The 12,576-nt window shown below is 55.7% G+C and overlaps 1 long non-coding RNA gene across 2 annotated transcripts in view; it reads right to left on the reverse strand.

Moving 5' to 3' along the window:
- Positions 1-12,576, reverse strand: part of LOC309621667 — a 311,127-nt gene that overhangs the window by 79,906 nt on the left and 218,645 nt on the right. The window lies entirely within an intron of this gene.

Raw genomic sequence — 12,576 nt, forward strand, 5'->3', positions numbered from 1 at the left:
TATTGCATATGTTATACGTATGTGTACATACTGTATACATACCAACTATGCATTTTATATGTGTGTATGTATAGTGTATATGTATGTGTGTATTGTCTATATTGTGTGTATATGTGTGTATACATACTGTATATATACAAACTGCATTTTATATGTGTGTATATATGTATGTGTGTATTGTATATACTATATGTGTATATGTGTGTACGCATACTGCATATGTACACAGCTGTATATTTTTGTATGCTTGTACATATGTACATGTGTGTGTATATACACACACACCCCATATGGATTCTGTTTGTCTGGAGAACCCTCACTGATACGGACACTTATGACAATTGAGTACCTGCTCTTTGCCAGCCAGGGAGCCAAAGGCTTGTCTTTTGGTGTCTCCCTTAAGTATCACGAGTCCCAGGAGGGAAGGTGATGCTGCTCCTACCAGTTGAGGTGCCTCAGGGTCAGTTAGGTGGACAGGGCGGGGGGCTGGAGCCTGGTGGAGCCCAGGTGGAGTTCTAGCAGCAGTACAGCCTAGCAGTCCCACTTCCCCGGGTGCTTCTCACAAAGACGCCGAGGGAGAGTCGGGACCTGAAGGAGGGAATGAGGAAGCTTCCGTGGGTCCGCAAGCCCAGACCAAGGCTGACTCGTCAAGAGTGTTAGAGGTCAGGACTGTGGTTACCCTGGGGGTGGGCTTACACAGAGCCATTCATATCCTGAAAAAGTATCCATTCTGCTCTTGTTTGTATGGTTACCCCCCTCCCCCAAATCTTTTAAAAACAGATTCTCTTGGTTGCTGGGAACACACACGGGGAAGTTGTGTGTGAGGGGGTATGATCCAGGGGACAGGGAGGATAAGCCCCCCACTCGTAGGGCAAGGAGTGGCTCAGCTTTGTGAGCTGAGGATGGCCCACGAGGTTCCAGAGAGAAGGGTCCCTGCTCCGTTCCTGCTCTGTGCACCCCATTCCCAGCCTGAGAAGCCCAGAGCCACCCACCCCCCCGCAACACACACACACCAGGGAGGAGAGCCAGTCACCCTGGCTCCCAGCCTCCGGCTCCAAGGCTCCCGGCACTAGGAGCTATTTTCAGCTTTCATGCCCTAGGACACGGCCAGAGCTATTGTCTCCGGAAACTCTCTGTCTGTCTCTCGCCCGGCCTCCCTCCCTTCCTCCCTCCCTCCTCCGCTTCTTCCCCTCCAGCTCCATCTGTCCTCCCCTCCACCCTGCATTTCTACCCAGGATGGCTCACAGACAGCTGCTCCCCGTGCCCACCTGCCACCATTCCATGGATGTCAAAGCAAGCCCTGGGGACTTCCCTGGAGGTCCAGTGATTAAGACTCCGAGCTTCCACTGCAGGGGACGCGGGTTCGATCCCTGGTCAGGGACATAAGATCCCACATGCCACACAGCACGGCCAAAACAAAATGAATAAATAAAGTTATAGTGATGAAACAGCCCTAGTGGTGCAAGGATGGGACGTATAGCTCTATGGTATAGAAAAAAGGTCCAGAAACAGATATATGAGAACTTGATATGATAGAAAGTGGGGAAATTAAGGAGTTTTCAATAAATGGCATTAGGACAATTGCATATCCATGTGGGGAAAAGTAAATTAGAAAAAAAAAAAGCAAGCCCTGGTCAGGTGTGACCTTGGGCCCAGGGCCATTGGCACAGGTTGTCATGTGGGATGTTCTTCCTTAGACTCCTCCCTCCCTCCTGTGTCACTGTCACTTCCTCCAGAACCTTCCTGGACTCCCCTCCACAAGCCCGGGGTGTGCCCTCACCCGCCCTGGATCACCAGAATTCCAATCCCGGCCCACCCTTCCCCGCCAGGTAGAGAACTGTGCATGGTCAATAAGACCGTAGAGGTCATTGGCCATTGCTATTGCAGCTGGAATTGTTACTGTGTTTAGATAGGGTGACCAACACCCGCCCCCAGTTTGCCCAGGACCGCTCAGGTTTGAGCGCTGGAACTCTGGGGAAACTCTCAGTCCCGGGGAACCCCAGAAGGCTGGTCAGCCTATTTAGGACAGATCTTTCACTTGATCTCCCAACCCCCGAGAGCCAGAAAGGGAATCTCCCCCCTCCTTCCATTGTAACCTTCATTCATTCATCCACTCATCCCTTTATTCAACTCCTTTATTCAGCAAGTATTTATGAAGCATCTACTACACAGCAGACACTCTTCTAGGTGCTGGGGACATAACAGCATCCCTGTCCTCAAAGAGCTCACGTTCTAGCGAGGGCAGCAAACAGTAAACTGAGAAGGTGTGATTTATTACATGGGGATGATGTCTCGGAGACCACTGCAGGGCAGGGGAGGTGGGAGAGGAAAGGGGCAGTTCTAAATGCAGGCGCTGACGGGATTGGGGCAGACCTTGCCCTGGGCCAGGCTGGTTGCTTCAACACAGCTGTCCTCGCCCAGAGCCATCCTGCCCCCGCCTCACCCAGTTCTTCCGTGATGTGTGGGGAAAATCTGTGGTTGTCACAACTGGGAGGGAGGGCCCCTGGAATCAAATGGGTGAGGCCAGGGATGCTGCTAAACCCCACACAGTGCCCAGGAGGGGCCCTCAGCAGAGGATGACCCGCCCCGAATAACCCCAGTGCCACGGGGGAGACCCTGCACTAATATTATTCAGACCGGCTGGTGCCCCGATTCCTGCACAGGCAGGGACTCTAACCGGGTCACCTCTGTATCCCGAGGTGACCTAGAGTGGGGCAGCCACGAGGGCTGAGATGAGTATCGGGGGTGAAATGACAAACCTCTGCACCCACTCTCCCCTCCGCACCCCAGGGGCGATGGTCTCTATCTCCTCCCCGTGCAGGTAGCTTTTCCCTGAGCCATTTCTTCTTGTCAAGGTCCCTGTCGCAGGTTGGGTTCCCCGAAGATGACGTTGAGAGCAAGGATTGGAGTGCAGGTGGTTGATGTGAGGCGTGCAGGAACAGATACAGCTGCCATAGGGTCCCACAATTCCACTCCCGGGCATAGATCCGGAGAAAACTCTAATTCAAAACTATACATACACCCCTGGCATTTCCCTGGTGGTCCAGTGGTTAAGAATCCACGCTTCCAGTGCAGGGGGCGTGGGTTCCATCTCTGGTCAGGGAACTAAGATCTCACATGCCGTGTGACAATAAAAGAAGAAAGAAAAAAGAAAGAAAGAAAGAGAGAAAGAGAGAAAGAGAGAGAAAGAAAGAAAGAAAGAAAAAGAGAGAGAGAAAGAAAGAAAGGAAGAAAGGAAGAAGGAAAGAAGAAAGAAAGATACATGCACCCCAACGTTCATTGCAGCACTATTTACAGTAGCCAAGACATGGAAGCTACCTAAATGTCCACTGATGGATGAATGGATAAAGAAGATGTGGTACATATATACAATGGAATATTATTCAGCCATAAAAAGAATGAAATAATGCTATTTGCAGCAACGTGGATGGACCTAGAGATTATCATACTAAGTGAAGTAAGTCAGAAGAGAAAGACAAATATCATATGATCTCACTTATATGTGAAATCTAAAATACGACACAAATGAACTCGTCTACAAAACAAAAACAGACTCACAGACATAGAGAACAGACTTGTGGTTGCCAAGGGGGAGAAACAGTGAGGGAGGGTTGGATTGGGAGTTTGGGGTTAGCAGATGCAAACTATTAAATATAGGATGGATAAACTACAACGTCCTACTGTCTAGCACAGGGAACTATATTCAGTATCCTGTGATAAGCCATAACGGAAAAGAAAAAAGTTTTATTTATAGGTTCCATCCCTAACTGAGCTGGCCCATCGCCTCCCATGGTTCTAAGTGCAGCCCGAGGCTGCAGACTTCCCACCGTGGTCTTCAGCTCCAGAGCAAGCCACCTGCGAACCACCCACATCTTCCCAGCGGCTGGCAACTCTCCTTTGCTACTGATTCCAAGACACATCCAAATAGCAAAAATGTGACCATGAAAAGAAACTCAGGCATGTTCAAATCAGGGAAATAACATTCTTAGCTCTGTTCAGTACTCGCTTAATTTTACAAGAGCTTAGAGTTACAAAAAAGTTGCAAAGATCTGTACAGAGTGCCGTGGACCCTGACCCAGTACCCCTATTTCCAACTCGTTAGTACCTTAGTACGAGATGTTTATCCAACTAAGGAACCAAGATGGATACATTGTTATTAACTAAAGTCCACACTTTATTAGAATTTCCCTAGTGTTCCCCTAACATCCTTTTTCTGTCCCAGTCTCCTCTGGGCTGTGACATTTCTCAGACGTCGCTGGGTTTTGATACCTTGAAAGTTTTGAGGACTGGTCAGGTGTTTTGTCCCTCAATTTGTTTGTCTGTTTGTTTTCTGGTGTTTTCTTATGGTTGGTCTGGAGTTACGGGGTTTGGGGCGGAAGACCCAGACAGAGATAAAAATGCCATTCTCCTCAGGTCACATCAAGGATACACACCATCAACGGGACTTATGACAAACGATTTTACCCTTGATCACCTGGCCAGTATCGTCTTTTTTTTCTTGCTGCGTTGGGTCTTCGTTGCGTGTGGGCTTCAGTAGTTCTGGCTCCCAGGATCTAGAGTGCAGGCTCAGTAGTTGTGGCCCACGGGCTTACTTGATCTGCGGCACCTGGGATCTTCCCGGACCAGGGCTTGAACCTGTGTCCCCTGCATTGGCAGGCGGATTCTTTTCTTTTCTTTTTTTCTTTTGCAACCAAAACTTTAATCCCAAGGATTCTCACAAAACATATTACAAATGACAGCATGAAAAAAAAAATTGCACAGTAACTCAAAGTTCAGCTCTATAATATACTCTTAATCTGGCAGGACATTGGTATCTTGATAATCTCAAATTTCCAAAAAATATTACAAAGAGCTATGTATTCATGTACAGCAATCACAGAGGGGATGTATGACCTAACTCAAAGGTAAACTAACTTCCTTGAAACTTCTTAGATTTTAAACTCCCTGGACAACCTCTTGTCCGGTGTGAAGACTAGTGGAATTTTTAAACCTCTAATCTAGGGTAAGGGTGCGGCTTTCATTTTTACCTGCTGGCTTGGGTTCACAGCACCTTTTAAAGACTGCTTGCTTAACTACAGCTGCATACCATATCCCAGCTACAGAAAGTCTTTTCAATGTTTGCCAGTGTTGTTTCCATAATAGTAAACATCACACTTTAGGTGGGCAGGAGTTAGAGTTTTATTATCAGTCTAGGCAAGACCAAAAATTCAAAGCAAGTTCAATTTTGCTTAAGGGAACATTGTAAGGTAACAATTCTTCATATTACATGCCTCACAGGACCCATTTCAAACCATAGAGAATGACACCTTTATGTGTCACTCTCCCAAGAGACAAACAAATGTGAACAACTAAAACATTTAAAAAGTGCACCAAGCTTCGGAAGTCTCAAACAAAACTTGAATTTTCTGTACATACTCCTGCCAAATGAAGTTATTGCCTGTACACCACTCCTCTTGCAAAGTGGTCTTCTATTTCCTTTCATCTGACCTAGATCGGCTAGGAGACCTAGAGAAAGATCAGGACGGCTTGTGATTTCTCTCTTGGGACAGGGATCTCTCTCTTCTCCTATATCTAGAAAGGGACCTGCTCTGGCTGACGGAGAAGGCTCTCCATCTTGGAGATGTGTGGGAGGTGGAGGACTCCTCCTCCCATAATCATCTCGAGGGCGACGACCCCAAGAAGGAGGCAGTCACGATTTCGACTTCTCTTTTCCCATTCGACAGGTCCACTCTTACTCGGCAGCCACATAGTGTTCTCCCATCTAGTTCTCGGACAGCATCGGCTGCATCTCGGGGATCTTCACATTCAACGAGAGCGAAGCCGGGAGGGTTTTTAGCAACCCACACACTTCAGAGTGGTCCATAATAGCCTAAAGCTCGTTCCAATTCAGCCTTGTTACCACTGTTTCCAAGATTCCCTACATAAACTTTACAGTCCAACGGACAGGAATCACGTTGCAAGACTCTCGTGGCTCCTGGGTTTCACGGGCCACAGGGTGGTCCCGGGCCTCTAGAATCTGGTAGCTGAATCTGCTCGCACAAGCTGTCCTGTGGGGATGCGTTTCCCCCTATGTGTCCAGCCCGGGGCCCTGCTGTCTTGGCCCGGCCTCCCGGGTGAGAGGGTGAACCCCAGCTCCCTGGAGCAGACACTCAGAGCCCTGGTGACCGGACTCACGGCTGATGGGGCTGGAGCGGTGGCTGGATGCGTGTGGCCAGCCTGGTGGTGTTTGGCCCCGTCTGCAGTTCCAGCTCCAGCTGAGAAAGAGCCTCCCTGTGTTACTTTCTCCTGGTTGTGTAAGGATCCCCGGTGTCATTTGACAGAAATGTAGACGGTGTGTTCTTTCTCTCTTTTCTCCCTGCTTCCTCTCCTCCCTCTCTGCCTCCCTCTCTCCCTGTACCTCTTTCCCTGTTCCGCTCTCCCTCTACCTCTTTCCCACTCCCCCTCTCTCTCCCTCTCTGTCTCTTCCTCTATCCCTCCCTCTCTCCCTCTCCCTCCCTCTCCCTCTTTCCTCTCCCTCTCTCCCTCTCCCTCTCTCCCTCTTCCCTCTCTCCCTCTTCCCTCTGCCTCTTTCCTCTCCCTCTTCCCTCTCCTCTTTCCCTCTCCTTCTCTCCCTCCCCTCTCCCTCTGGGAGGGAGTGAGGGAGATGGAGAGATGGAGGGAGCGGGAGAGTTAGACGGAGAGTGAGAGGGAGAGGGAGAAGAGGGAGGAAAGGGAGGGAGGAAACGTCTCTCCCTCCCTCCCTCCCTCTCCTCCCTTTCCCTCTCCCTCCGTCTCTCCGTCTCCCTCACTCCCTCTCAGAGAGGGAGAGACGGAGGGAGAGGCAAAGACAAGAGAGAGGGGGAGAGGGAGAGAGGGAGGGGGAGAGAGAGGGGGGAGAGAGGGAGAGCTCTCTTCCTCCCTTCCTCTCCCTCTCTCCTCCTTCTCTCCCTCTCTCCCTCACCCTCTCTCCCTCTACCTCCCTCCATCACTTTCCCTCCTTCTCCCTCTCCCTCTCTCCCTCCCAGAGAGGGAGAGACAGAGGGAGAGGGAGAGGGGGGAGACAGGGACACAGAGAGGGAGGGAGGGAGGGAGGGAGGGAGACAGAGAGGGAAGCAGGCACCCTCTCGCCTTCTCCCTCTCCCTACCTCCTTCTCCGACTCCCCCTCTCCTCTCCCTCTGTCTCTCCCTCTCCCTCCCTCCCTCTAGGAGAGGGAGAGGGAGAGGAAGGGAGGGAGAGGGAGAGAGGGAGGGGGAGGGAGACGGAGAGGGAGAGACGTGTCGCCCTCCTTCCCTCTCCCTCCCTCGCCCTTTCCCTTCCTCTCTCCCTCTCCCTCCCTCTGTCTCACCCTCTCCCTCCCTCTGTCTCTCCCTCTCCCTCACTCCCTCCCAGAGAGGGAGAGATGGAGGGAGAGGGAGAGACGAGGGAGAGGGGGAGAGGGAGAGAGGGAGGGGGGAGAGAGGGAGGGGGGAGAGAGGGAGAGAAGGAGGAGAGAGGGAAAGGGAGGAATAGACCTCTCTCTCTCTCCCTCTCTCCGTCTCTCCCTCTCTCTCCCTCTCCCTCTCCCTTGTCTCTGCCTCTTCGTCTCTCTGTCTCTGGGAGGGAGTGAGGGAGATGGAGAGACGGAGGGAGAGGGAGGAGAGGGAGCGAGGAAGAGGGAGAGAGGGAGGGAGGGAGGGAGAGAGGGAGGGAGAGAGGGATAGAGGGAGGGAGGGAAAGATGTCTTTGTCTTTCCCTCCCTCCCTCTATCCCTCTCTCCCTCTCCCCCCTCCCTCTCCTGCTCCCTGTCCCTCTCCCTCCCTCTATCCCTCTCTCCCTCTCCCCCCTCCCTCTCCTGCTCCCTGTCCCTCTCCCTCCACCTCCTTCCCTCTCTGGAGAGGGGAGGAGGTGGAGGGAGAGGGAGCACGAGAGGGAGAGAGGGAGAGGGAAAGAGGTATAGGAAGAGCGGAACAGGAAAACAGGGACAGGGAAAGGGGGACAGGGAGAGAGGGAGAGGGAAAGAGGGAGAGGGAGAGCAGAGCAGGGAAACAGGGACAGGGAAAGAGGGAGGCAGAGAGGGAGATGGAAACGGGGAAAGGGAGGGGGGACGGATAGAGGGAGAGGGAGAGAGGGACAGGGAAAGAGAGACAGGGATGGAGGGAGGGAGAGAGGGACAGGACAGGGCAAGAGGGACAGGGAGAGAGGGAGGGAGAGAGGCAGAGGGAGAGATGGAGGGAGAGTGAGAGGCAGGGAGGTAGAGGGAGGGAGGGAGGGAGGGAGACAGAGACGAAGACAGAGAGGGAGACAGGGAGAAGGGCTGATGGGGGCTCCCTCCCCCTCCCATCCTCTGCCCACTGCTTTCTCTTTTTTCTGCTTCAACAAACACCAGGCGCCTTTCAGATCAGCCCTGAAGTCAACGTTGATGCTTGGGACGGCCTGACCTCCCCGCTACCTTCCAGCCCAGGACCACAGCTGGGAGATGAAGTCTGCGGGGCCCTGGGGGGGGGCGGCGGCGGCGGAGGTGGTGGAGGCAGGCACCTCCTCTGACGCCCAATCTCTCCTCCTTTACGAGGCAGCCGCCAGCTCCCCTCCCTGACTCCCCAAGATTTGGGGCCATTTTAATATGTGTCGATAATGCCATGAGCTACTATTTAACTTTTCCACGAGGACCCATCTCCCGAAATGCAGTGGTTTTCAGGCTTGGCTGCACTAGAGAACCCCCAGGGAAAGGAGAGACGTCTGTACCTCCCTCTCTCTCCCTCTCCCTCCGTATCTCCTTCTGGCTCTCTCCCTCTCCTTCTGGGGTGATGCCCGATGAGCTCAGATTCGCAGATGTTCCCCCCATCCCCTCTCTGTGCCTTGCGTGGGGCCTGGGCCTTCTCACTGTGGCCCGGGAACAGCCTCGACATTCAGACATCGGTTCCTGCAAGGACACTTGCGTTTGGTCCATACCGCATGTGGCTGCAGTCTGTGCTTCTCCCGTTTAGCATCTTCAGTAGATGGGGGCTGTGCATGAGCCCTTCATCTTCCCCGCAGACACCACTGGTGCTTGCTCGGCCTCGCGGGTGATGTCCACGGGGGACAGACCTGTGTCCCCACCTTCTTGGGCTGCAGACAGGCCACATTGGTCCTGTGGTGACTGGGGGCTCCCAGGAGAACCCCACCGCAGACCCAGAGAGGTGGCCCCAGAGAAGGTGGCGTACGCCTGGGGCCAGGCCTCACCAGCCAACCACGGGCCACCTGCAGCAACAGGTCTCTCGCCGTCCAGGGGCTGGGTGTTCGGGCGCCGTGGGGATGAGCTGCTGTCTGCACGGCAGCCAAGTTTGTATTGTTGAGCCCGGGGAGGCCCCTGGGTGGCTCCTGGAGAGCCTGGTCACATTTCTTCCTGCCCTTGGCCTTAGAGCTCATCATGGTTCATGCCGTTTCTGGTTCCAAAAGGACCTGTGTTCATAAAGACCACATGTTAGGACAGCACCAAAGTGTCTAGAAATCCAGGCCAGGAGGAGGAGGGAGGGGGTTTGGCTGTGCCCGCCAGTGGCCTGAGAGCCCTCCCACCCACAGAGACCTGGCCCGGGGCCTGTGGGGAGGGCGTGGCCCACGGTCCCCAGCGCTGGCTGTCTCTGGGTTCCAGGAGAACTGCGCGATCCTCGGGGAGCTGGTAAGGCTGCAGGCTCAGAAGTCCCGCCTGCTGGGATTCAGCACGCGAGCCGACTCTGTGCTGGAGATGAACATGGCCAAGACCAGCCAGGTGGTGGCCACTTTCCTAGGTAACCCCGCCTCCCCGAGTCCCAGTGGGGACGGGGGTCAGGTGGACCTTGACTGGACGTGGTGCTGCCTGAGACCCCACTGTGTCAGCCCTTGGGGGTCGCCTTCCCCAACCCTTCATTCTGCCTCGAGGGGCGTGGGGTGGGGGGCGGCTGGGCGGCTGCCACAGGGACATAGCTGAGCCTCTCCCCTCCGCCCGCAGATGAGCTGGCCCAGAAGCTGAAGCCCCTCGGGGAGCAGGAGCGGCCGTGATCCTGGAGCTAAAGAAGGCTGAGTGCCAGAGGCGGGGCCTGCACTTTGACGGGCCCATCAACGTCTAGGACCTGCGCTACTACATGAACCAGGGGGAGGAGACGCGCTACCACGTGGACCAGTACCTGCTCAATGAGTCCTTCCCCATGCAGGTGGTCACGCGCGGGCGGCTGGGCATCTCCCAGGAGCTGCTGGGGCTGACCTTCGACCTGGAGGAAGGCGCCAACATGCGTCACGAAGATGAAGATGTGAGGCTCTACACGGTCCGGGACGCGGCCTCGGGCAAGGTCATCCATCAGCAAGTTCTACCTGGACCTCTACCCTCGGTGCATGCGTGGGGGAACCTGTCGGCCGTGGGCCGGGGCTCCTCTGTGGTAGCGGGGCCTCACCCGCGTCCCTCCCCAGGGAAGGGAAGTCCGGGCACATGGCCTGCTTTGGCCTGCAGCCGGGCTGCCTGCAGCAGGACGGGAGGCGCCAGATTGCCATCGCGGCCATGGTGGCCAACTTCACCAAGCCTACGCCCAACCCGCCCTCCCTGTTGCAGCATGATGAGCTGGAGACCTACTTCCATGAGTTCTGGCAAGCGATGCACCAGCTCCGCTCCCAGGAGGGTGCGGGCGAGGGGCTGAAGGCAGGGGGCGGGGAGGGCCCGGGCTCTCCCGTGGTCCTCAGGCAGGCCCTCGCCACGGGATTCTTCCGCTGATGTCACCCCGCACGAGGAGACGCTCTCGGTGTCAGTTTCCATCATCAAACCCCACGCACTGGGCGCGTAAACGACGGAAGTGGATGTCCTCGAGACTCTGGAGGCTGGAAGTCCCAGATCAAGGAGTCAGGACTGGTTCCCTGCATGTTAAATACAGGTATTCAAGAGTTGCCTTTAAAAAAGACAAAATAGAAGAAAGGAACGTTGCATGCAAGGCTGGTGACAGGCAGTGATGAGAACCAGAGGTTAGGCTCTGGGGCCAGGAGCACCACGCCCTGTGAGGTCCTGGGGCTGCTGCAAGTCTCGGTGGAGGCTCAGCAAGTCCCAGTGACTTCCCAATGGGGGGGTCCCCAGCTGAGCGTCTGGGCCCAGGACCCAGTGCTCGTTCAGTCTTCCTGCAGTCAGCCCTTCGTCCTGAGAGCGATGCTCTCACAGACTGCAACCGGAGCGCGTGGGGACACTTTACTGAGCTGTGCAGCCGTCACTACTGCCCTGTTCTGGAACATTTCCCTCACCCCAAAAAGGTCCCTCACGCCCTTAGTTATCATTCCCTCCCCTCCCCTGTCCCTGACAACCAGGAACCCACTCTGACTCTGTGGATCTACCTGTTCTGGACGTTTCCCCTCAGTGGGGTCACACCCTGTGTGTCCTTCTGTGTCTGACTTCTCTCGCTGAGCATCGTGTTCTCAGGGTGCATCCACGTGGCAGCGAGTGGCAGGGCTTCACACCTTTGCGTGGCTGCGGGCCGGAAAAAAGACAAACGAAAAGAAGGGCACGTTGCCTGCGACTCTGGTGACAGCCGGGGATGAGAACCAGAGGGTAGGCTCTGGGGCCGGGAGCGCCGCGCCCTGTGAAGCCCTGGCGCTGCTGCCAGTCTCGGCGGGGCACGGGCAGCGCCGTCCCCCAGGAGCTGCTGGACAAGCTCATCAAGTCCCGGCTGGCCAACCCCCGTGCGGCCGGGCCGAGGGAAAGGAAAGGGGCTCCCGGACCGCCCGGCTGGAAAGCGCGGCCTGGACACAGTGCCAGCACCCCCGTCTCCTTCCTCCCGCCCTCCAGGCCTCTTCAACCTGCGCCAGATCGTCCTGGCCAAGGTGGACCAGGCCCTGCACATGCAGACGCCCTCGGACCCGGCCTAGGACAATGCCCGCCTCTGCCAGGAGATCCTCAGGGTCCCAGCCACGCCAGGTAGCCAAGCACACGCCGGGCCCACCTTAGCGGTCGGTTGGCGGCTACTGCCCAGTTCAAGAGGATCCTCTGGTGGTGTGTGAAGGGGGACCGACTGACGGGCTCTGGTCGAGGCCCGCTGACCTCTGGCCTCTTCCTGCCTGGGTTCCTGGGCTGGTCCCTCCAGCTGTGGCGCGCGGAGTCCGAGGGTGGGCTGGGCCTATCTGCACGTGCTTTCCGGAGAGCCTGGAAGAGGCAGGAGAGGGCTTCATACCCCGGACGGAACGCGTCGACGAGGTTTGCCCGTGCGTGTCGGTGCGGAGACGCAGTTCACTCCCTCGTGAGCGCTTTAACCCGCGCTCTCCCCGTGCTGGAGGGCGAGCCCTGACTCATCCCTCGGAGCCTCGGGCAGCTGTCCCTGTAAGAGGCTTAGGGGTGAACCCTCGTGAGCTTCAGCAGAAAGTCGGCAAAGATTGAATTGTGTCCCTCCACTGAGTTGCCAGCAAGGTCCCCGTTTTCTAGAAGTGTTGGGCCAATACTCCCTCTAGTGGCAGGGGACTCAGACAGGGCTGCTTTGAGGCCCCAAGCTCTGGGCTCTGGGGAAGGGGCACGGAGAGGCCAGGGGGCCGGGCAGGAGCCTCTCCGCGTGTGTCCCAGGGACCCACCTGCCTGCGACTTTCGGCCACCTGGCAGGAAGCTACGACGCCCAGTCCTATGGCTACCTGTGCAGCGAGGT

The sequence above is a fragment of the Balaenoptera borealis genome (genome assembly GCF_965194805.1).
Source record: "Balaenoptera borealis genome assembly, contig: HAP1_SCAFFOLD_801, whole genome shotgun sequence".
NCBI lineage: Eukaryota > Metazoa > Chordata > Mammalia > Artiodactyla > Balaenopteridae > Balaenoptera > Balaenoptera borealis.